Source organism: Dasypus novemcinctus, chromosome 1, assembly GCF_030445035.2.
Source record: "Dasypus novemcinctus isolate mDasNov1 chromosome 1, mDasNov1.1.hap2, whole genome shotgun sequence".
Taxonomy (NCBI): domain Eukaryota; kingdom Metazoa; phylum Chordata; class Mammalia; order Cingulata; family Dasypodidae; genus Dasypus; species Dasypus novemcinctus.
In genome coordinates, this window is record NC_080673.1 from 58,671,563 (window position 1) to 58,696,208 (window position 24,646).

The following is a 24,646-nucleotide window of genomic DNA, read 5'->3' on the forward strand; positions in this document are numbered from 1 at the left end:
AGAAAGAGGGAAATCAGTGAAGAATTTCATGTTTTAGGTTGAGCGAGCACCTGGGTGAATGATGGTTTCATTTACTGCAAAACAAGAATTAATGACTGGACTGATGCAAAGAGACGGGAGAGATGAAATAAGCATTGTTTAATGACATTATGTTTGGATTTACTATTTAATATCCAAGTGAAAAATCAAGCAGGAATTATGATAAAATAAGACAAAAATAAACCTGGAGCTCAGGGGAGAGCCATAAATAGAGTAATAAATGTGCTTCTCATTAACAGCTTAGTATGACTCCTTTGAAATAAGTAAAGATGATGGAAGCTTGTGAAGGGCATTCATTGAAAAAATAGCAATAATTATGGGGCAGTGAATCATTAAAGGACTAAAGTTTTTAAAGCAGGCAAGCTCAAATAAATCTTTTTATGAATTTGTTAAATATGTATTTATCATTAGGTAACTATATTAAATATTTTCCATTTTAGAAAAAAATAATATCCACAACATTATATAGAAATAAATGAAAAAAGTAGTAAAATGGTTTTCATTGGCGATAGGATTATAAACAAACATTTCTTGTTTTCTTTTGATATTTCCCACAAAGAAAATGTATGTCTTTTTTTCTTAACAAATCAATTTTATAGGCACATAAATCCATCCAAAATGCACAATCAATGGTATTTGGTATAATCATATATTTGTGCATTGATTACCCCAATCATTTCCAGAACTTTCATCATTCCAAAAATAATATTAAACTATAAAGAAACAAACAAAACTCATCACCTTTCAGTCTCTCTGTGCCTCACTTGGCATACCTAGCTGCTATTCTTTTTCCTTATCTCTAGTGTATTTGTACCTATACTTTGTAAAAAGTCTTATAAATGCAATATCACAAATATTCATGTTTTCCATAACATTTTACTAACTTTTAAACTCCCATGTTACAGGTTTTAGTTTTCCTTCTAGTAATAGACATGACCTTAGACTTGCCTTTTCAATCACTGTCATACACATAAAATAGCACTGCTCCTTACAAACACCGTGATATGCTTTAACCATTTCTATTCATTTCTGAAGATATGCAAACAACCTTTTTACCAATTCTACACAGGTTAACCCTCAGCTTTCCATTGTCTAACCTCCTTCTATTTTCTGGGAATCTAACTTCATGAGTTTATGCAATATATTTAGTTCATAATAGCACAATGATACAGTTTTTGTCCTTTTGTGTCTGGCCTGCTTCACTGAACATAATGTCTTCCAGATTCATATGTTGTCATAGGCTTCACAATTCATTTCTTCTTACTGTTGCAAAATATTCCATCGTGTGTATACAACAAAATTTGTTTATCTATTCCTCGGAAGATGGACACCTGGGTTGTTTCCAACTTTTGCCTATCACGAATAATGCTGCTATGAAAATTGATGTGTAGATATCTGTTGATTTCTCTGCTCACAGTTCTTTGTATGTACCCAAAAATGGTATTGCCAGGTCACATGGCAAGTCTATATTCAAGATCCTTAGAACAGTCCTCCTCAGTGGTTGTACCACTCTACATTCCTAACAACAGTGAATAAGGATTCCTAGCTCTCCACATCCTCTCCAACATTTACTGTTCCCTAACTTTTTATTAACAGCTAGTCAAATAGGTGCGAAATAATATCTTATCGTAGTTTTGATCTGTATTTCCCTAATCATTAGTGATGTTAAACGTTTTTTCATATGTTTTTTGTCTTTAGAATTTCTTTTTTGGACAATTGTCTTTTTAAATCTTTTTCCTATTTTTAAATCAGGTAATTTGTCTTTTTATTGTTGAGTTGTATGATCTCTTTCTTTACCATGGATATTAAACTCTTATCAGATGTGCGATTGCCAAATATTTTCTGCCATTGATTCAGCTGTGTTTTACCCTTTTGACAATGCCTTCTGAGGTGAAACAGTATTTAATTTTGAGGAGATCTCATTTATCTATTTTTTCTTTTGTTGTTTCTGCTTTGGGTGTAACATTTAAAAATCTACTTACTACCACAAGATTTTGATGTTTTCTTGTATTTTCTAGGAGATTCATGGTTGTTTGCTTTTATGTTTAGGTTCTTGATTTATTTTAAGTTAATTTTTGTGTAAGGTGTGAGATACAGGTCTTCTTTCTTTCTTTTAGATATGGATATCCAGTTCTCCCAGCACCATTTGTTGATTAGACTATTCTGACCTAGTCAGGAGCACCTGACAACCTTGTCAAAAGTCACTTGACTAGATGTGTCTATTTCTGAGTTCTCGATTCAGTTCTATTGGTTAATGTATTTGTCTTTATACTAATACCTTGCTGTTTTTACCACTGGAGCTAAGTAAAATGCTTTAAAGTCTGGTAGCTAGAATCCTCCTACTTTGTTATTCTTTTTATGAAATTTTTGGCTATTCGGGGTCATTTACCCTTCCAAATAAATTTGATAATTCGTTTTTCCACTTCTGCAAAAAAGACTGTTGGCATTTTTATTGTGATTGCATTGAATATGTAAATCAGTTTGGGTAAAATTAACATCTTAATGATATTTAATCTTCCAATCCAGGAACACAGAATGACCATCTATTTAAGCCATTCTTGTTCTCTTTTAGAAATACTTTGTCGTTTTCAGAATACAGATCTTTTATGTCTTTGGTTAAGTTTTCTCCTAAATATTTGATTATTTTAGTTGATCTTATAAATGCATATTTTTTTTCTGAATTCCTCCTCAGATTGCATATCAGTTGTGTATAGAAATGCTATTGATTTTTAAATATTACTCTCATATCCTGACACATGTTGAACTCGTCTATTCATTTTAGTAGCTTTGTTGTGGTTTTTCAGGAAGTTCTAGTTATAGGATCATGCCATCAATGATTAGTGAAAGTTTTAGTTCTTCCTCTCCAATTTGGTTGCCTTTTATTTCTTTACCTAGTTTAAATGCTTTAGCTAGAACTTCTAGCACAATATTGAATAACAATCATGAGAGTGGGTATCTTTGTCTTGATCCTTATCTCAGCAGGAAAGCTTACAATTTTTCACCAATGAGTACAATGCCAGCCTTAGGTTTTTCATGTATGCACTTTACCATACTAAGAAAGCTTCCTTCTATTCCTATCTTTTGGAGTATTTTTTAATCAAGTTTGTGTATTGTATTTTATCAAATGCCTTTTCTTCATCAGTTGAGAGGAACGTGATTTTCTTCTTCAATTTATCCATATGGTTTATTATACTATTTGATTTTCTTGTGTTGAACCACCTTTGCATACTCGGGGTAAAACCCACTTGATTGTGGCTTATAATTCTTTTAATGTGTTTTGGATTTTGTTTGTAAGTACTTTCTTGAGGATATTTGTATTATAGTCTTTAAAGATATTGGTTTGTAATTTTCTCTCTTTTTTTGCAGTATTTTTATCTGGTTTTGGTACAAGCATGATGTTGGCTTCATAGCATCAGTTTGGTAGTGTTCTTTCTTATTAAACTTTCTGAAACAGCTTGAGCATGATTGGTGTTAAATTGTCTTTGAATGATTGGTAAAATTCACATGTGAAGAAGCCATGTGGTCCTGAGCTGTTTATCTTTGGGAGGTCGATGACTGTTTCAATCTTTTCACTTGTGATTTGTTTGTTGGTGTTAAATTGTCTTTGAATGATTGGTAAAATTCACATGTGAAGCCATGTGGTCCTGAGCTGTTTATCTTTGGGAGGTCGATGACTGTTTCAATCTTTTCACTTGTGATTTGTTTGTTGAGGTCTTCTCTTTATTCTAGGGTCAGTGTAGGTGTTTGTGTGTTTCTAAGAATTTGTCCAACTCTTCTATATTGTCTAGTTTTGGGCATACAGTTGTTCATAGTATCCTTTTATGATCCTACTTATTTCTGTGGTATCAGTGGTAATGTTTCCCTTCTCATTCCTGATTTTATTTGCATCTTCTCTCTTTTTTCTTTGTCAGTCTAGCTAAGAGTTTATTGATTTTCTTGATCATCTCAAAGAACCAACCTTCAGTTTTCATGATTATCTCTACTTTATTTTGTTCTTTATTTCATTTATTTCTATTCTGATCTTTATTATTTCTTTCCTTCAGCTTTTATTGGGATTAGCTTGCTGTTCTTCTAGTTCCTCCAAGTTTGTAGTTAGATATTCAGTTTAGCTCTTTCTTCTTTTTTAATGTAAGCATCGAAGGGTATAAATTTCCCTCTCAACACTGTTTTTGCAGTGTCCCATATGTTTTGACAGGTTGTGGTCTCATTTTCATTCACCTCAAGGTATTTGCTGAGTTCTCTTGCAAATCTTGTATTTTATTTCCATATATATGAATTTTCTCTTCCAGCTTCTTTCCATTATGATCAGAGAAAGTGTTTTGCATGATTTCAATATTTTTTAATTTATTGAGATTTTCTTATAACCCACTCTATGGTCAATCTGGGAGAAGGATCCATGAGCACTTTAAAAGAAAGTATATCCTGCTGTCTTGGAGTGCAATGCTCTAGGATTTCTGTTAGATCTATTTCATTTACTATATCATTCAAGTTCTCTGTTTCTTTATTTATCCTCTGTCCAGATGTTGTATCCAATACTGAGAGTGTTGTATTGAAGTCTCCAATTATTGTTGGAGAAGAATAAGTGAGAAGCATCTATTTCTCACTTCAATTTTGCCAGTGTGTGCTTCATGTATCCTGGGGCCATCAGGTTAGGTGCATAAATATTTAGTACAGTTATTTCTTCTTGGTGAATTTCTCCTTTTATTAAAATGTAATGTCGTTTTTCACCCCTTCTAACAGTTTTGCATTTGAAATTTATGATGTCAGATATTAATATCACTACTCCAGCTGCTTTTTGTCTAGTTAGCATGAAATAATTTTTTCCAACATTTCACTTTTAATTTGGTTGTGTCTTTATGTCTGAGGTGTATCTCTTTTAGACAACATATAGATGACTCATATTTTAATCCATTCTATCTGTCTATGTCTTTTGATGGGGAGTTCAATCCATTAACATTCAATGTTATTGCTGTAAAGACATTACGTAAGTCATTCATTTTGTCATTTGGCTCTCTGTTGTCATATTTTTCTAATGCCTGTCTTCTTACACTTTAATTTACCCTTACTAATAAACTTCATTTATAAAGTTTTCTTCAAATCTCTCACCTTTGGATTTTTCTTTCAGGCTGCAGCACTCCTTTTAATATCTCTTGTAATTCTTGTTTTTGGTAACACATTCTATCAGTGTTTTGTTTGTCTGTGAAGATTTTGAACTCACTCTCATTTCTGAAGGATAGTTTTGCTAGCTACAGTATTCTTGAATGATAGTTTTTCTCTTTCACTACCTTGAATACATTTTAACACTTTCTTCTCATTGCCATGGTTTCTGATGAGAGGTCAGTGCTTAATCTTAATGATTTTCCCTTGTATTTGATGCTTTGTTTTGCTCTTGTGCTTTCAGAATCTGCTCTTCATCTCTCATATTTGTCATTCTGAATAGTAGATGTCTCTATGTAGCTCTATTCAGATTTATTCTTTTTGGAGTGCATACTCTAGTTGGTTATTAATATTTATGTCCTTTAAGGGTTGGGAAGTTTTCAGTCATTATTTCCTCAAATATTCTTTCTGCTACTTTTCTAGTCTCTTCTCTTTCTGGGACACCAATAATGCAAAGTTTCAATTGTTTCACATTTTCATCAATTCCCTGAGCCTCTGTTCCAATTTTATATTATTTTCTCTTTCTATTCTCCTGTATTTTTTCAGTTCAGATGCTCAGTCTTTGGAATCATTAATTCTGATTTCGAGCAATTCATATCTGCTCTTATGTGCCTCTAATGTATTTTTAATCACATCCATTGTGTCTTTTATTTCCATAAGTTCTGTTACTTTTCTTTGTAGGCTTTCAAATTGTTTTTTATGTTCACCCAGTGTCTTCTTAATATCTTTTATTTCTGTAGTCATATTTTCTTTAAATTCTTTGAGCTCACTTAGGAGATTTGTGTGATTATCACTAATTAACTGTCTTAAATGCTGTATCTCTTCAGGATATTTGGTTAGTTCCTTTGTCTTGGCCATCTCTTACTATTTTCTGGGGTGCCTTGCAATTTTTTGCTGATGTCTAGGCATCCAATTTGGTGAATTTACTCTGATGGACAATTTTTATCTCTTGCCTATTTTTTTTTTTTTCACAGCTCTTTTTTGATATTTGGTTAAACTTATTCTAATTCTTTAAAATTGCCTGGCTTAAGTCATGAATATTGGCCAGGGACTCTCTGAAGGGAACAGATTTTGTCCCATCAGTAAGATAGAGATAGCACTATAAAGTTTTCTGCCCATGCAATTTTCAGATGAGCCAGCAGATGGCACTCATCAATTCATCTTTCCAAGGAGATGTTTCTGTCTGAGTATTCCTGTATTCCTGTGTTGAGTCTCCAAAGCAGAGGTTCAAAGCAGGCTGTGCTGGCCAAATTCACTGTAGAAAAGCTTGCCAACTCCCTCACCATTTTGACTTGAAACAGCTTACAGAAAGGAAAATGTCTGTTTCTCTTTCAGTCAGCTGCAGTGAGCAAGGAGTTTTACCTCAGCTTAATATTTTGGGGGTGAGGGAGAGAAGCCCTTCCTGGCAACCATGGGGGATTGGTAAATCATGTTTTTCATTTTGGGTTTCTCATCTCTCTGTCGCACACCCTCCTGGGAGTTGTGTAGCACTGTTCTGTTCTGCTGACCCCTAAAGCAGGTCCTTTGGACAGCTTTTGCCTCTTTCTCCATTGTTGTTGTGAGAGCATTGAGTTCTGCCTGTTAGTCCATTGCCATCTTCCCACAATCCTACATACATGTCTTTTAAATGGAAAAATTATTATTTATAAAACAGGGCATCCTAGGGTTCAATTTGTTTGTAATGTAAAGCATAAATTAGCATAATCTAAGGGCACTTTGTGATTTTAGTGGGAAGGTGTCATTTAAAAGTTTATGGTGATAGAGGCAAGGCAAGATGGCATCGAAATAAGTATACCCACATCATCTCTCCTACAAAATAAAGCAGCTGAGTGGGGACAAAATCCTGCCTGAATGAGGCTGTTTTGGGAACCCACAAAGCAGGAGGCTTCTGGTCATCAGTCTGGAGAGAGTGTGACAACAACAGTGATTGCTCAAGGTAAAACCATGAGATTTTGGCACTTGTAGGCTAAGCCCACCCCTTAGGGCAAGTACCCACAGCATTCTCCAAACCTTGCCGGTCACACAGTGGCATTCCACAAATCCCATGTTCTTGAACACACGATCCCCAAACCCACATTCCCTGAATCCCACTTTCCCTGAACCCACATTCCCTGAACCTGCAATACCTGAAGCCATATTCCCCAAACCTACATTCCCTGAACCCTGAACTCTAGCATTCCTAGAACTCCACCAGTCTTGGACAAACTCTGAGTGGGAGGGTTCTAGTAAAGGATGCATAGGGTTCTGATGAATGTGAGTTCAATTGTCCTGACCCCCTTTTTGAGCTTTAAGGAGCATGCCAGTTGGCTGTATGAGAAACTAGGAAAAGGGAAAAGGCAAATCTGCTGAGGCAGCATGATTTACCTAAATGCCCTGGGATAGGAAAAATTTGTCTGGGAGACGGTACAGTTAGAAAATTAAGTAGTCCTGTGCAACTGCCTGGGGAAGGGGGACTATAGGAAGTGCTTGATAAGCCTCCAAGAGCATATTTAGGGTTCTTGGCAAGGTATGGGTGGTGTCTTTCAAAGAGACTGAGAATCATTATTTACTATGATGAGTTAGTTCACCAGGGTCCCATCTGAGTCCCAGAGTAGAGCTCTCACATGGCCTTCCTGCTGTCCTGGGAGAAAGAGAAGTGAGGAAGCAAGAAAGGGGGAAGGACAGATTCTTAATCAGTTTGTTCAGTTACAAAGAGTCACTTCTGCCCCAGGAAGGGGACTCTTTTTGAGGAGCATGTTGACCTAGAAAGAAGGTTTGGCTCAGTGGAGGAGTTTCAACCTTGAATGCACAAGGTCTCTGATTCAGTTCCTGGTGCCTCTTAAAGTAGTGACCCACTGGGATATTAAATATCTGGCTGATACTTCGAGAAAGACAAACTATAGACATTACTGTTGTATTAGCTTCCCTTGGGTCTCTTATTTTTCCTAAAAAAAAAAAAAGATTACTTTTTAAAATTTTTATTGTTGTTTATCCTCCCCCTTGCTGCTTGCTTGCTGTCTGTTCTCTGTGTCCATTCCCTGCACATTTTTCTGTGTCTGCTTGTCTCCCTTTGTTGCATCATCTTGCTGCTCCAGCTCTCTGTGGGTGTGGTCCATCAGCTCTCCATAGGTGTGGGCTATCTTGCTTTCACAAGGAACCTCTGGGAGGCAAACCCAGGGACTCCCATGTGGTAGATGGAAGCCCAATCATTTAAGCCACATCCACTTCCCAAGAGATTACTTTTGTTACAAAATGTGGCTTGGTTTACTCACTAAAACCCACTTCAAGGTCTGCAGTGAGAAAGCTGCAGGGCGATTGATTGGTGAACAGCAGCAGCCTGACAAGCTCCACAGGGGTATGGAAGGTAGTCTGGTTCTTTAATGTTTGATTGATTATTCCTTGCTTGAGGGCTTGTCTGAGTTTTTTGTTTTGTTTTGTTTTCTTGCCTTTCCTTCCTCTTCATCCCTCCACCTTTTTTTTTTTTCTTTTTTTCATTTTTTCTATTAGGTATAGCAGACTTATTTCTTCTTTGCTGTGCTTCCTCACCCTTGATTTTCTCTTTTATGTGTGTACTGATTTTGGCTACCAATGTTATCTCTTTTTCCTTCCTATATCTTTCTATATTCCACCTTCTGTTATTGTTCTTACATTCCACATCTCTTTGTTCAGCCCCCAATTATCCTGGATTTTTATTTCTAACACTTCTGTTTCTATCTTTCATTAACTTTATGTTACTGGCCTTTCTTTTCTCTTTCCCTCTCACCTGATCATGCTGGCCTTTTAATTCATACTGTATACTTCTTCATATTCAGTTCGCCATTTCATTGTAGGTACACCACTTTTTTTATTCTTATAACACTACCCTGCTTACATGAGTTTAATATTCATTCTCCTAGGTCGTATATGTTTCTTCCACTAACATTTACTATGAATGCTATGATTACACTTTTTCTTTTCTTCCCTCTTTTGCTTCCACAGGTACTAATATTTTTTCCTTCAAGGGAACTTACACAACAACAAGGAAATAGAATAAGAAGAACAAAGTCTCAAAGAGAAAACTGAACACACACACAAATAACACCTAAATAAAACCCAAGGCTAGATGGAGAAGCTAATCAACTGAACAAACCCATCAAGATAAAATGGTGACCAGACAGCAACAAAAAATAACAAACTATACCAATAATCAGGAATGCATGACACAATCCAATGAATAAGTTAAAAACAAAGAAGAGGAACAGAACATCGGACAACTAATCAAAGCTCTCCAAAAAAATATCATGGACCAACTTAATGAAGTGAAGGAAGAGATTAAGGATATTAAGAAAACATTTGGAGTTCATACTGAAAAAAATTGTAAACATACACAAAAAGATAATGGATATGATGGTTATGAATGGCACAACCCAAGAAATCAAAAATACACTATCAGCAAATAACAGCAGATTTGAAGAGGCAGAGGAAATAATTAGTAATGTGTAAGACACTGTATCTGAAATCAAACAGATAGTAGAATTGATATATGAAAAGATAGAAAAAAATCCAGCAGGGATTTAGAAATTTGAATAACAACTCAAAATGCACAGCCATAAGCATTATAGGCATCCCAGAAGGAGAAGAGAAGGGAATGGGGACAGAAGGGGTATTGGAGGAAATAATGGCTAAAAACTTCCCAAACCTATTGAGGGAAATGGATGTACATGCCCAGGAAGCACAGCATACCCCTAACAGTATAAATCCCAACAGTCCTAACCCAAGACACATACTTGTCAAATTAACCAATGCTCAAGACAAAGAGAAAATACTGAAGGCAGCAAGAGAAAGAGAATCATCTCATAAAAGGGAAGCTCAATAAGATTAAGTGCTGATATCTCATCTGAAACCATGGAGGCAAGAAAGCAGTGGTATGACATAGTCAAGGTACTAAAAAACAATTTTCCAGCCAAGAATACTCTATCCAGCAAAGCTGGCAATCAAAAATGATGGAGACTTGAAAACATTCACAGATAAACAGAAACAAAGAAAGTATACCAATAAGAAACCTGCCCTTTAACAAATAATAAAGGAGGTTCTGCAGAAGGAAAGAAAAAAAACACAGATTGGCAGAACAGATAAGGAAATAGACCCATAATCTTGGGAAACATAACTGTAGATGGCTGTCTGGACTCTGCCTGAAGGTATAAGAGGTTGTCTGCAACCAGGCTTTATTTTTGGCCCAAACCATGTACTAAAGGGCAAGATAGAGGCACCTAGTCTGATCACAGGGCCATTTTCTGTTACAATAATTGGCTTCTTAAACTGTGTAAAAGTATTTACAAATTTTCTGATAGCTTCTGCCATTTTAGTGTTTCCTCTTTTTCTGTCATTGGTTAAATGCTGGATAAAATAAATAAGATCAAGTCTGCAGCAGAAGATGCTGCCAACAGTGGAGAGCAGTAGGAGCTTGCTGTCATCTGCTGTTGCTGTGTGAAAAGCACTCTGCACTTCTCTCATTACCTATGGATTTAGTGAATTTTTCTTTGATGACTTTGTTGATAACAAGATGTGGGTGAAACTATCCTGCTGGCAATATCTCGGTATTGGTAGGCAATCTCAGTTTGCCTCACACTGAAATGCTACCACTTGTCAAAAGTTTGGTCACTGTCATCAATTCTGTTCATAGTATGTTCTTATGATCTCTTATAAATCTATGGTAAGCAGTAATGTCTGTCTGTTCAATTCAGATTTTATTTATTTGCTTCATCCCCCTGGCTTTGTCAGTCTTGTTAAGGATTTGCCAATTTTGTTGTTCTTCTCAAGGAACTAATTTTTGTTTTGTTGATTCTTTTTTTTTTTTAATTTTCAATTTCATTTATTTCTGTTCTAATCCTTTTTGTTTATTTCCTTCTGCTTACTTTGGCATCAGTTTGCTGTTTTCTATCTAGATCCTCTAGGTGTGCAATTAAGTCTTTTATTCTAGCTAAATCTTCCTTTAAAATATAAGCATTGAAGGTTGTAAATTTCCCTCTCTGCAATGCCTTTGTGGTGTCCCATAGATTTTTATATGTCGTGATCTCATTTTCATTTGTCTTAAGTTATTTATTGATTTCTCTTGCAAATCCTTATTTGACTCAGATTATTTAGTAGTGTATTGTATAATCTCCATATATTTGTTAATTTTCCATTTTTCTGCCTTTTGTAGATTTCCAGCTTCATTCCACTATGATCAGAGAAAGTGATTTGTATAATTTCAATTTTTGAATTTTATTGAGTTCTGACTTGTGACCCAACATATCCTACTATTTTGAGGGTATAATGTTTTCTCTAAATTTTATAGTTCTAGTCTACTTATCATATTATTCAGACTCTCTGCTTCCTTATTTATCCTCTGTCCATATGTTTTATCCAATGCTGAGAGTGCTGTATTTAAGTCTCCAAATATTATTGTGAAGATGTCAATTTCTCTCTTCAGTTTTGCTGGTGTTTGCCACATGTAGCTAGGACACTTAGGTTAGATGCATAAATACTTCTATTGTTGTTTTTCTCGGTGAGTTTCCCTTTTATGAATATATAGTGACCTTCTTTTTCCAATATAACTGTTTTGCATTTAAAATCTATTTTGTTCAATATTAGTATCACTACTCCTTACCTCTTTTGTTTACTATTTGCATGGAATATCACTTTCAGCCTTATCGTGTCCTTGCCTCTAAGTTGAGTGTCCTGTAGATAGCTTATAGATGGCCCATATTTATGTTTTATCCATTCATTCCATTTGACTGGAAAATTCAATCCATCAACATCCAATATTATTACTGTAAAGGCATTACTTACTTCATTTTATCACTTGCCTTTCTTTGTCAATATCTTACTATTGCCTTTTTAACCCTTTTAGTTATCCTTACTTATAATCTTCATTTATACACTTTTCTCCAAAACTTTCTCCATTGTCTTTTCCTTTCAGGCTGCAGCACACTCTTTAGTATGACCTCTAAATCTGGTCTCTCAGAGACAAATTCTTTGAGTTTTTGTTTGTCTGTGAAGACTTTAAATATCCCTCATTTTTGAAGGACATTTTTGCCAGATAAAAAAAATATTGGCTGGACGTTTTTTCCTACCAGTATCTTAAACACATCATACTACTTTCTTCTTATTTCTATGATTTCTTATGAGAGATTGGCACTTAGTTGTGGTGCTGTTCTAATGCTAACTTTCCTGTCAAAATTGAGTCATCATGAATGAATCCACACAATTCCACTACTATATTTTCCTGTGTACCAGTGTCTGCAGATAATGCCTTATTTCATTTTACCATTGATGATCTAACCATGATTCTTGCTAAATTTAATAATTTCTATTTTAATACTTTAATAATTTATTTTCTCTTTCCTCTATTGCTTATTCCTCTATAGCCCTGGGAAAACTTTGGATTACCTACTAGATCACTGATAATTTCCTCTCTGTGGCTAATTCCCATTATTGTAAAAGCATAATGCTAATACTCCATTCTCAAGTGTTTTTCTTAAGTCACTAGTTATGACAACACTTTTCATTTTTTTTGCAAAACTTTAAGGAATAATTATCTATGCTCATTGTCACCAACTTCTCACTTTCCATTAAATCCAATCCAGTTAAACTTTCCTTCCTAGAATTAAATATCACTAATTAAGCAGATATCAGCAGTAATTTCCACATTGCTAAACCCAATGCCAATATTTCCTCCTCAGTTTAATTGATTTATTAGAAGCATTTGTCACAGTTGAACTTACTTTAGCTGATGCACTCTGTTCCCTTAAATAGCAGGAAAACGCCTCACTTTTAATTTTTCCTGCCTTCCTGGTAGCTTCTTCTTAATCATATATATATTTTTTTAGTTTGTTTTCTTTGATGTACCAGGACCAGGGATTGAACCCTGGACTTCACATGTGGGAAGATGGTGCTCAGCTGCTAAGCCACATTGGCCCTCCCTCAGTCATCTGTAATAGTTTATCCGCCTCCTTCTCTCCCACTCTCTCAGATCATTGGAACAACCCAGAACTCCATCCTTGGTTCATTTATACTGGTATTGGCATCAAATACCATTTATTTGCTGATAAATACCACATTGTTTTGCTCTGCTCAGAATTTTCCTCTGAATTGCAGACTGATATAGGAAACTGCCTTTGTGATATCCCCAGATCACAAATTCAGTCATCTCAAATTCAGCATGTCAAAAGGGACACAACACATACCACAACAACAATAATAGCAAAAAACAAAACAAAACCGCTCCTCCTGCATCCTATACTATTTCAGTATTCAGGGGTTTATGTCTGCTGATTATGCTTATATTTACCTGGACTACAAATTTTTAAAGACTTAATCAACTCTAAGTTTTTTGTTTGTTTGTTTGTTTTAGTTTGCTCTCATTCCTTCCATCCTTAATGTGTGTACTCCACATTTATAATATATCTACTAGTAGAATGTGGTCAGTTCTCAGTACATCAACTGTTATCTTTATGATTTAAGCCATTTCATCTCTTCCCTACTCTCCATGTGCCATTAGATATTCCTTGTTTTTTTCTTTGCTACCATTCCGCCTGCTTTAGTTTGTCTACTCATAAATCATCAGCCAAAGAGTCTGATTTAAAATGTAAGTCAGTCCTGCAATGATTTTTCACTTACTAAAAATAAAGGCACAAAGCCTGAAAGACTGAGAGGAACTGGTTCTCCTTCATTTCCCTGACCTTCTCTTCATTTTCTCTCTCTCCAAACAATCTTTCCAGCCATAAGGGCTGCCTTGCTTAGAATATTTCACCCCAAATATTAAATGGCCACCTTCATTTCCTCCTCCACATTTTTATGGAAACTTCACCTTCTCTGTTATTACTTACCTCAATTATCTTATTTAAATTACAACTGCTTCTTACCTCAGAAATCATGGACTCCCTTGTTTCTAGTCCACTTTTTAAAAATTTTCCTTTAATAGTTATCTTTTCTCAGAGAGTGTATAAATTCCAGCGGGTAGAATGTAAGCACCATGATGGATAAAACATAAGCTCATTGTGTCAGGGCAGGCAAATTTGTATCCATCCCAAGTATCCAGAACAGCATGTAAAAAATTATGTGTACTCTACATGTACTAATTGAATGAATACAAGAATGTAGTGTGTTATATTACTATTAGTGGAAAAGGGTTTTGAAGCAAGTAGTATCACTATATATAGAGACACATACAAATAACTTCTTACTGTATGCAGTTGAAGAAAAGCATTGTGTATTGGTTGTAAGAATTACTGCAGTTCTTGTTCACCTAAAAGATAGCATTAACACGGTAAGGCTTGCACTATGACTTGAGTGCATGAATTAGAATACCTTTAGAAAATTAGATCAGATCTTAAAAGCCTGCCAATCATAATCATGAAATTAAGAAGAGTGTATTTTAAGATATTTATAGTCACTGAATGATAATCTTTCATTATCATCTATCTATAATTTATTATTAAAGTTGATTAAAATCAGTCAAAAGTTTTTTAACTCCCTATTTGTAGCCCCCCTTTTAATTTCCTTCTCATATACCTGGTTAATGAAATAAGAAATGCTTAAATAAAAATTTAATAACTGGAAGGAAAGAAAGTAAATGAAAATTCCTTGTACATCATAATTGTGTTTAAGAAAATATAATTTAGAAAAATAGGCAAATTGACATATGAATGAATAGAAGGGTGGATAGATCAAAAGTTGGATAAAAAGATGGAAGGATATATCGATGGATGATGGATGAATGGAAGATTGGATGGATAGAGATAGACAGATTTTTACAAGGCTATATCTCCTAAATGCTTAGCTGTGTTATTCTATGGGCAGATATGTGGACTAAAATGGAATGGTTTTGCATGTACACTTTTCAAATTTTTATAATATGCAATGAATACCACTGCAAATATATATGTAATATGCATTTAGTGTGTACATAATACATATATACATATGCTAGATTGCATATATTAGACAAATAAAGAAATATGTGTGAATAAATTATACATATTATATGTGTACATATGTATCCTAGTGTAAGTGTGCGTATATTCATAATTAACCATATCTATACTTCTTATGTATACATATTAACTGAATGAACATTTAGCTCTTCTTTTTTTTAAGATTTATTTATTTCTCCACCCCACTCCTTGTTTTGCATTCACTGTCTGCTCTCTGTGTTCATTCGCTGTGTGTTTTCCTGTGTCTGCTTGTTTTCTCTTCAGGCATCACTGGGAATCGAACCTTGTACCTTCCAGAGTGAGAGAGAGGTGCTCAATCTTTTCTGCCACATCAGCTGCCTGGTCTGCTGCATCTCTTATTACCTTTCCTCTGTGCCTCTTTTAGTTATGTCATCTTGTTGCTCCAGCTTTCTGCATGGGCCAGCATTCCTGTGTGAGTCAGCATTCCTGTGGGGGCCAGTATGCCTCATGGGTCAGCACTCTGCTTGGGCCAGTTCTCTGCTGGGGCCAGCTCATCTTGGAGGCTAGCTTGCTTTCATCAGGAGGCCCCAGAAATTGAACTCTGAGCCTTCTTATGGTACATAGGAGCCTAATCACTTGAGCTACATCTTCTTCCCTATTCTTTCATAATATAAGCATTGAGGGCTATTAATATCCCTCTCAAAACTGCCTTCACTGCATCCCAAAGGTTCTGATAAGTTGTGTCCACATTTTCATTTGTCTTGAGATATTTATTGATTTCTCTTAAAATTTCTTCTTTGACCTGATGATTAAGGGTGTTTTGATTAATTTCCATATATTTGTTAATTTTCCCTTTTTCTGCCTCTTGTTCATTTCAATTTATATTCTAGAAAGTGCTTTGTGTAATTTTGATCTTGTTGAATTTATTGAGATCTGTTTTGTGACCCTACATATGGTCGAACCTGGGGAAATATCCATGAGCACTTGAAAAGAGTGTATATCCTGCTGTTTGGGAGTGCAATGTTCTGCATATGTCTTTTAGGTTTAGTCTGTTTATCATATTATTCAAGTACAATAGTCTATGTCTTTTGATTGGGGAATTTAATCCATTGACATTCAATGTTATTACTACAAAGGCAGTTCCTACTTCACTCATTTTGACCTTTTGGTTTTATCTGTCATATTTTATTTTTACCACTCTTTTTACACTTTTACATACTTTTACTGATATAATCTTCATTTGTAGATTCTCTTTCAAGACTCTCTCCTGCCTTTTCTTTTCAGGCTGTAATAATGCTTCCTTTAGTATTTCCTGCAGAGCTGTTCTCTTTGTTATAAACTCTCTCATTTTATGTTTATCTGTGAACATTCCAAAATCACTCTTATTTTTGAAAGACAATCTTGCTGGATATAAGAATGATGGCTGGTAGTTTTTTTTCTTGCAGTATCTTAAATATATGATACCATTGCCTTCTTGCCTCTGTGGTTTCTGATGAGAAAGCAGCACTTACTCTTGGTTATCCCCTAGATATTATGCATTACTTTTCTCTTGGTACTCTCAGAATTGTCTGTTTGTCTTTAGCATTTGACATTCTCATTATTATGTGTCTCAGAGTTGGTCTATTTGCATTTATTCAGATGGGAGCAGGTTGTGCTTCTTAGAAACAAATAGGGTTTCAACCCTTTCAATAGGGTTGGGAAATTTTCTACAGTTATTTCTTCAAATATTCCTTCCACTCTTTTTCCCTTCTCTTCTTCTGGGACTCCCATGACACATGTTTGTATGTGTCTTGCCATGATTTAGTTCTCTGAGACCCTGTTCCATTTTTCCATTATTTTCTTCATCTATTCTTTTGTATATTTCCTTAGAGGCCACTTCTTTAAGTTCATTGATCCTTCCTTCTGCCTCCTCAATCTGCTGTTATATGCTTCCAATGTATTTTTTGTGTTTCACATTGTCATTCAATTCCCTGAAACCCTGTTCCATTTTTTTCTTTCTCTTCTTTGTCTGTTCTTTTGTCTTTTCCAGTTCAGATGATCTACTTCAAAACCACTAATTCTGTCTTCACTCATTTCAAACTTCTCTTATGTACCTATAATATATTTTCAATCTCATACATCATTCATTAATTCCCATAAGGTCATTTACTTTACTTTGCATACTTTCAAATTGTTCTTTATGCTCACCTATTGTTTTCTTAATATCCTTTATCTGTTTAGTCATATTTTCTTTCAACTCTTTAGAATGATTTATGAGAGTTGTGTGATTATCATTGATTAAATGTCTCATATGCTAAATCTTTTCAGGATATTTGGTTTGTCCCCTTAGCTGAGCCATCTCTTCTTATTTCCTAGTATGGCTCATAATTTTTTTACTGCTATCTAGGCATCTGACATGTTGGTGAATTTACTCTGTTGGCCAATTTCTCTCTCTTGCCTATTATTATCATAATTTTTTCACAGCTCTTTGGATATTTAGTTCAACTTACCCTAAATATTTAAAATTGCCCACCTTAAGCTATGAAAAACTGTGTCTGGGACTTGCTAATGGGGTGCAGTCCTTCTGGGTTGGGTAAAGAGAGCTCTGAAAGAAGTTTCTGTCCATGTAAATTCCAAACTAGTCAACAGATGGCGCTTGTTGGCACATGTTTCTACAGGGGTGTATCTCTCTATGTATTCCTTTGTTTTCATCTGGCCAGAGCTGAGATTACAAGTGGGCTCCACTGACTAAATTCACTGAAGAAAAGCCTACTGATTCCCCTCCCTTTTCCCTTGTAACACCTGACAAGGAGGAAGATGTCAGTTCTCTACTTCAGCTTCAATGGACTGTAGGTTTTACTGCTGCTAAATATCAGGGGTCAAGGAGGGGAGCCTTTCTTGGAAGCTGAGAGGTTTAGTAACTCAAGGTTTGTAGTTTTGGGTTCTTCACCTCTCTGTCCCTCAACCTCCTGGGAATTATGAAGCACATTCCTGGTCTGCTGATCGCTCTGGCAACTTTAGACTTTTTCTCCATTGTTTTTATGATAGGACTGAACCTTATCTGCTAACCAACACCAATTTTCCACAATTCTCCCCTCTAGTGTATTTTTTGTTGTGTTTTTTTATTTAAAAAGAATTTAATCAGCTGTTTAAAATAGAATTTAACATGTACTCATTTTAAATAAGTTTTGACAAATGCATATACTTGTGTAACCATCACCCCAATCAAGATACAGAAAATTTCCATCACCCTAAAATGTTCCCTCACATCTTTTTTTAATATACATTCAGTATTTGTATTTAATTTTCCAGGAGACAATTTAGATAGCTTCCCATCCCTTCCTTTACATTAGTGGGACAATTTTCCATAATCAACTAATTAAATAGAAGCTTTGGTCAAGAATATTATGAAACAAACAAAAAAAAAAGCAAAATAATCATGTCTTTTATAGTAACCTTCCATTCCCATCCCTGCCCCAGGTAATCACTGCTCTGCTTTCTGTCACCATAGTTTAGTTTTACCTTTCTAAGAAATTCACATAAATGGGATTATACAGTATGCACCCTTTTATTCTGGCTTCTTTGGTTTGGCATAGTAGTTTTGATGTTCATTCACATGTGGTATGAGTATCAGTACTTTATTCCTTTTATTGCTGAGTAGTGTTCCGCTGTATGAATATGCCAAATTTGTTTGTCTGTTAACTTGTTAGGGAACCTTTGGGTTGTGTACAGTTTGGGGCTGTAATAAAACTCCCAGGAACATTTGTCTATAACTCTTCTTGTGGAAATATGTTTCCTTTTCTCTTGGATAAATACCTAGGGATGGAATTGCTGATAAACTTTACATTCCCACTGACAATGTATGAAAGTTCACATTTTTATACATTCTTGTCATCATTAGCATTGTCAGTCTTTTTTAATTTTATCCATTCTAGAGGGTGGAAGTGGTATCTTATGGTGGTTTTGATTTGCAATTTCCTGATGACTAATGATATAGGAAACTTTCATTGCTTATTGCCATTTGTATATCTTCCTTTGTGAAATGCATATTCAAGTTTTTTGCCCATTTTTTTAAAAAATTATTGAAGTGTATCACTCATATATAAACATATATAAACAATAAGTGCATAGTAATAGGTGTGAACTTACAAGACAAACATACATAGCATCATACAGGACTCTCATAACTCATCCTACCACCAGTACATTGTATTGTTTTGTGTTTTTTTATATATTTTTTAATTGAAGTATATCGTTCATAAATGAACACACATAAACAATAAATGTATAGTAAAGATTGTGAACTTACAAAATAAACATACATAATACCAGACAGGGGTCTCATACATCACCCCTCCACCAACTCTTTGCATTGATGTGAAACATTTGTTACAAACTATGCAAGAGCATTGTCAAAATATTACTACCAACTATATTCCTTATCTTACATTTGGTGTGTTTTCCTCCCAACCCATGCTATTTTTTTAAATGTAGTTTTGTTGCAGATATTGTGAACTTGCAAAACAATCACACCAATGTGTAGAATTCCCATACAACTCCACATCCTGGTGGAATATTTGTTACAGATTATGAGATAATATCATCAGACTATTATTACCAATCATGGTCCATAGCATACATTTAGCACACTTTTTCCATACACCTCCATTATCAACACAATATAGCTGAGCATTAATGCAAGAATATTATAGTATTGCTGTTAACCACAGTTTATAGGTCACACCGATTGTAGTTTACCCTTATTTCTCCATATTCCCATCATACTGCAATAATGATGTACATCTGCTCTAGCTAATATTGCATTGCTTTTAAACATTTTTAACTAATGATTAAAGAGCATGGTCAAAACATTAGTAAAATATTTTTCCCAACCCACTTTATTATATTTATATCATTTATATATGAACATACATAAACAATAAATGTATAGTAAAAGTTGTGAACATAACATCATACAGGAACACCATATATCAATCCTCCACCAACACCTAGCATTATTGTGAGGCATTTGTTACAAATGATGAAAAAATAGTTAAAATCTTACTATTAATTATAATCCTTATCTTCATTTGGTGTGTTTTCGCCCAACCCACCCTATTTTTATTTCTTAAATATATATATTTTTTATGATGGAAGTTTTGAACATATAAAAATCATACAAATGTAAAGAATTCGCAACAACACCCATCTAGCAACATATCACACTGTGGTGTAACATTTGTTACAGATAAGATAACATCATCTGCTAACCATTGTACATTTGACTCACCATACCACATCATTACTGACAAAGAACTTCTTTGGCATAGATGCAAGAATATTATATTATTACTGATAACCACAGCCCAAAGGTCACTTCAGTTGTATTTTTTTCCATGATTCTCCACATCCCCACCGTCCTGTAGTAGTGATGTACATTTGCTCTAGCTCACAAAGGACACTCTTGCATCTGTACCATCAAACACAATTCTCATCCACCTCTTGGTTTACTGTGCTAGTCAGTTCCTAGATTATTCTATAATATTCTTTCAATTGGCACTTACATATCTAGATTACTATTTTCAACCACATCTGCATTTATAAATAGCTGTTAATCACTATTTGTTACCTTCCACTCTATTCATTTTCACACTTTTACAGTATAGTTAATTAAAACTTTTACATATATTAAACATTGGTAGTCTATATTTGTCCTCCAGCTATCTCCTTTCAGAATCCACCACCTACCACCAGGTCTTGAAGATGTTTTCCTACAATATATTCTAGAAGCTTTGTCCCTCTTGCTTTTATTTTTAAGATTTTGGTGCATTTTGAGTTAATTTTTAGCTAAGGTGTGAAATAGGGGTCCTCTTTCCTTCTTTTGGCTGTTGATATTCCATTTTCTCAGCACCAGTTATTGAATGGACTGTTCTGCCTGAGCTTGGTGGGTTTGACAGGCTAGTCAAAAATCACTTGCCATACATGTGAGGATCTGTTTCTGAACCACCAGTTTGGTTCTATTGGTCTATGTGTCTGTCTTTATGTCAATACCAAGCTGCTTTTACACTATAACTAGGTAATATGATTTAAAGTCTAGAGATGTGGGTTTGCTTTTAATTTTTATGATGTTTCTGGCTATTCAGGATTCCTCACCCTTCCAAATAAATTTTATAATCACATTTTCAATCTTTTTAAAAATGCTGGTGGAATTTTTATCATAATTACGTTGAATCTGTATATCAATTTGACTAGAACTGACATCTTAATGATATTTAGTCTTCCAATCCACGAGTATGGAATGTTCTTCCAGTTGTTTATGGCTTTTGTAATGTCTTTTAACATCAAGTTGCAGTTCTCTGAATACATGTGCTTTACATCAATGGCTAAGTTTATTCTGGACTATTTGAGTTTTATCTGTTATATTTTATTTTCACCACTCTTTTTACACATTTAGTTATTTTATTGATATAATCTTCATTTCTAGACTCTCTTCCAGGCCTCTCTCTCCTCTCTTTTCTCTTCAGCCTCTAGTACACCCTTTAGTATTTCCTGAAAAGCTGGTCTCTTGCTTAGAAATTCAGTTTCTGTTTACCTGTGAATATTCTAATGTTACCCTCATTATTTACAGACAGTCTTGTTGGATATAAATTTTTTGGCTGGAAGTTTTTCTCTTGTAGTATCTTAAATAGATCATACCACTGTCTTCTAACCTTCATGGTTTCTGGTGAGAAATAATCACTTTATTTTATTGGGTACTCCTTATATATTATGCATTGTTTTACTCTTGCTGTTCTCAGAATTCTCTCTTTGTCTTTGATATTTGACCCTCTGATTAGTATGTGTCTCAGAGTTATTTTCTATTCAGATTCTTTTGGATGGGAGTTCATTGTGTTTCTTGGATGTGGGTACCTATGTCCTTCAATAGGGTTCGGAAACTTTCTAACATTTCTTCAAATATTCCTTCTGCTCCTTTTCCCTTCTCTTCTTCTGGCACAGCCATGACACATATGTTTGCATGCATTTTTCTGGCATTTAGTTACCTGAAACCTTGTTAAATTTTTCCATTCTTTTCTTCATGTGTTCTTTTGTATGTTCACATTCAGAAGCTATTTTTTCAAGCCCACCAATCCTTTCTTCTAATTCTTCAACTTTGGTTTTATAGGATTCCAATGTTTTTTTTTAAATTTCATTTATTGCACCTTTCATTCCCATAAGATCTGCTATTTTTCTATGTATGCATTCAAATTCTTCTTTGTGTTCATCCAATGTCTTCTTAATATCTTTAAATTCTTTAGCCATCTCATTATTTATTAAGGAGATTTGTTTGAATATCTATTATTAATTGCTTCAACTCCTTTATGTCATCTGGAGGCATATCTTGTTCTTTTAAGTGGACCATTCTGTTTCTTGGTGTGGATTGTAATTTTTCGTTTGTGTTTTGGCATTTGCCTTACTAGAGTATTTATTTTGGGTGAAGTGTTTCTCTTTAGTTTAGGGCTACATGCCCTTTCTTCCTTGCTGGTTGTGCAGTAGGAACCAAGGGTGTAGTTGGTGCTATAAGCTATGGAGGCTCAAGCTGCCCTCATTGCCCCAGTGATTAATGAAGCTTCTCCCAACTTTCTCCTTTGCCACGAGTCGGGACAGTCACAGCTGAGTGGAATAATCCTAGTCATGCAAGCCTAGAGTGTAGTTGCCTGGAAAGTCTCATGAAGCTTCATACTCCTTCCTCCCCTTCCTGGCGGGGGGATGGAGCTGCAGGCATGGGCAGCAATCTATGTAGTGCAGGTCCAAGAGGACCACATTTGCCCCAGTAGACTTGTGATTATTCAGTCTGTGCCAGTCAAGTAACCTGCAGTTACTTGGATAGGATGGTGCAGGTCTGCCAAACTCCTCTCTGTTAGAGGTGTGGCTGAAGCCTAGTCTAGGGTTACAGTCTGATATGGGTGAAAAAAGACAGTTCATACCATCATTGTGATTTTCAGTCAGCCCGGCTTCCCTTCATGCTGGTGCAGATTCAAAATGGTGGCTCCTGGCCTCTTTTTGACCTGAACAGATTCACACTCTATCTATTCTTAGGGCTATACCTTAGCCAGCTGAATCTACTAATCAGTGGCCACAATCAGTGGTCAACTGCCTCCTCTTCCCCTGTTTTGGGAAATGGAGCTTCCAATTCCAGTCATAGAATAGTTCCTGGGGTGGCTTGTGCTGCCAGAGTAGGATAATTACCAGCCTCTGTGGCTTGGCCAGTAATTTCCTGGAGAGTCTGGGAAATTATAAATTTTTGTTGATGCTTTGGTATCTGTCTTACTAGATGTATTTATTCTGGGAGAATTTATTTCTTTATTTTAAGCCTTTCTTGCCCTTTCTCTCTTGCTTGTTGTGTACTAGGACCAAGTATGTAGTTGATGCTGTAAGCTGTGGAGGCTAAAGCTGCCTATGTATCCCAGGAACCAATAAAACTCCTGCCTTTCTCCTCTGCCAGGGGTAGGAACAAGCCACAGTTCTGCATAATAATTCAAGTCATTCCAGTCAAGACTGTAGTTGCTCAAGACAGACTGATGAAGCTTCATGTCCCATCCTCCCCTTCCTGGGGTGGGGATGGAGCTTCAATCTCTAGGTATGGGCAGCAATCTATGCAGTGCAGGTCCAAAATGGCCACAGTTACCCAAGTAGACTGATGTTTCACTGGTCATTCCTTCTCTGCCAGGTGTGGTGTTGGACCCTCTGGAGTGCCCAATAATCTAATCTGTGTGGGCTGAATATGCTTGCATTTGTCCTGAGAGATTGAGGGATTACTGTCCCTTGTGCTCTTTAGGGGGTGGGACTGGAACCACCTACCCCCAATGGTTCATTCTATGAAGGCCAAAATGCCTACCATTGCCTGGGAAGGCTGAGGAAACATCAGCCCCCTCCTATCCTATTGGGTAGTGCAGGTTGATCCACAGTTTCCCAATAGATCAGTCCCTATGACTGAAAGTACCTGCCATTGCCCGGACAGCCTAAGGAAACAACAGCCCCCTCCTAAATTATAAGGGGTTGGAGGTGGGTCCACAAGCACCCAACAGTACAATATGTGTAGGCCACTAGTCCCTGCCCTTGCCCAAAAAGACTGAGGAAACACAGCTTCTTTCCTATCCTACACAGAGGTGGTGATAGAGCTACAGGTGTCTGATTATTCAGTCTTTGTGGTTCAAAAGCACCTGCAGTTACCCCTGGGGAAACACAGTCCCTCTTTTTTCCTACTGACATTGGGAATGGAGCAACAGTCAAGTCTGTGCAGGCCAAAAGTGCCTGCAGTTACCCTGAAGAAATACCATCTCCTTCCTATCCTATGGGATAGGCAGGGGTGGAGATAGATTCAAAGTTGCTCAACGAACTTGTTTGTACAGACTTAAAGCACCTGCAGTTGCCCAGAGAGACCAAGGAAACATAAAACCTCTTCTATCATATTGGGGTATGGAAATAGAACACCAGGTGTCTGACTATTCAGTCTATGCTGGCTGAATGTGTCTACAGTTGCCTGGAGAGGTTGGTGCCATGTCCCCCCAGCTTCTTCCCTGTTGAATGTAAGGCTG

The 24,646-nt window shown here is 35.8% G+C and overlaps 1 pseudogene; it reads right to left on the reverse strand.

Annotated features, from left to right (window-relative positions):
* LOC101441549 (chromodomain Y-like protein pseudogene) overlaps positions 1-10,835 on the reverse strand; it is a 153,871-nt pseudogene extending 143,036 nt beyond the window's left edge.
* Between the last annotated feature and the right edge of the window lie 13,811 nt (positions 10,836-24,646).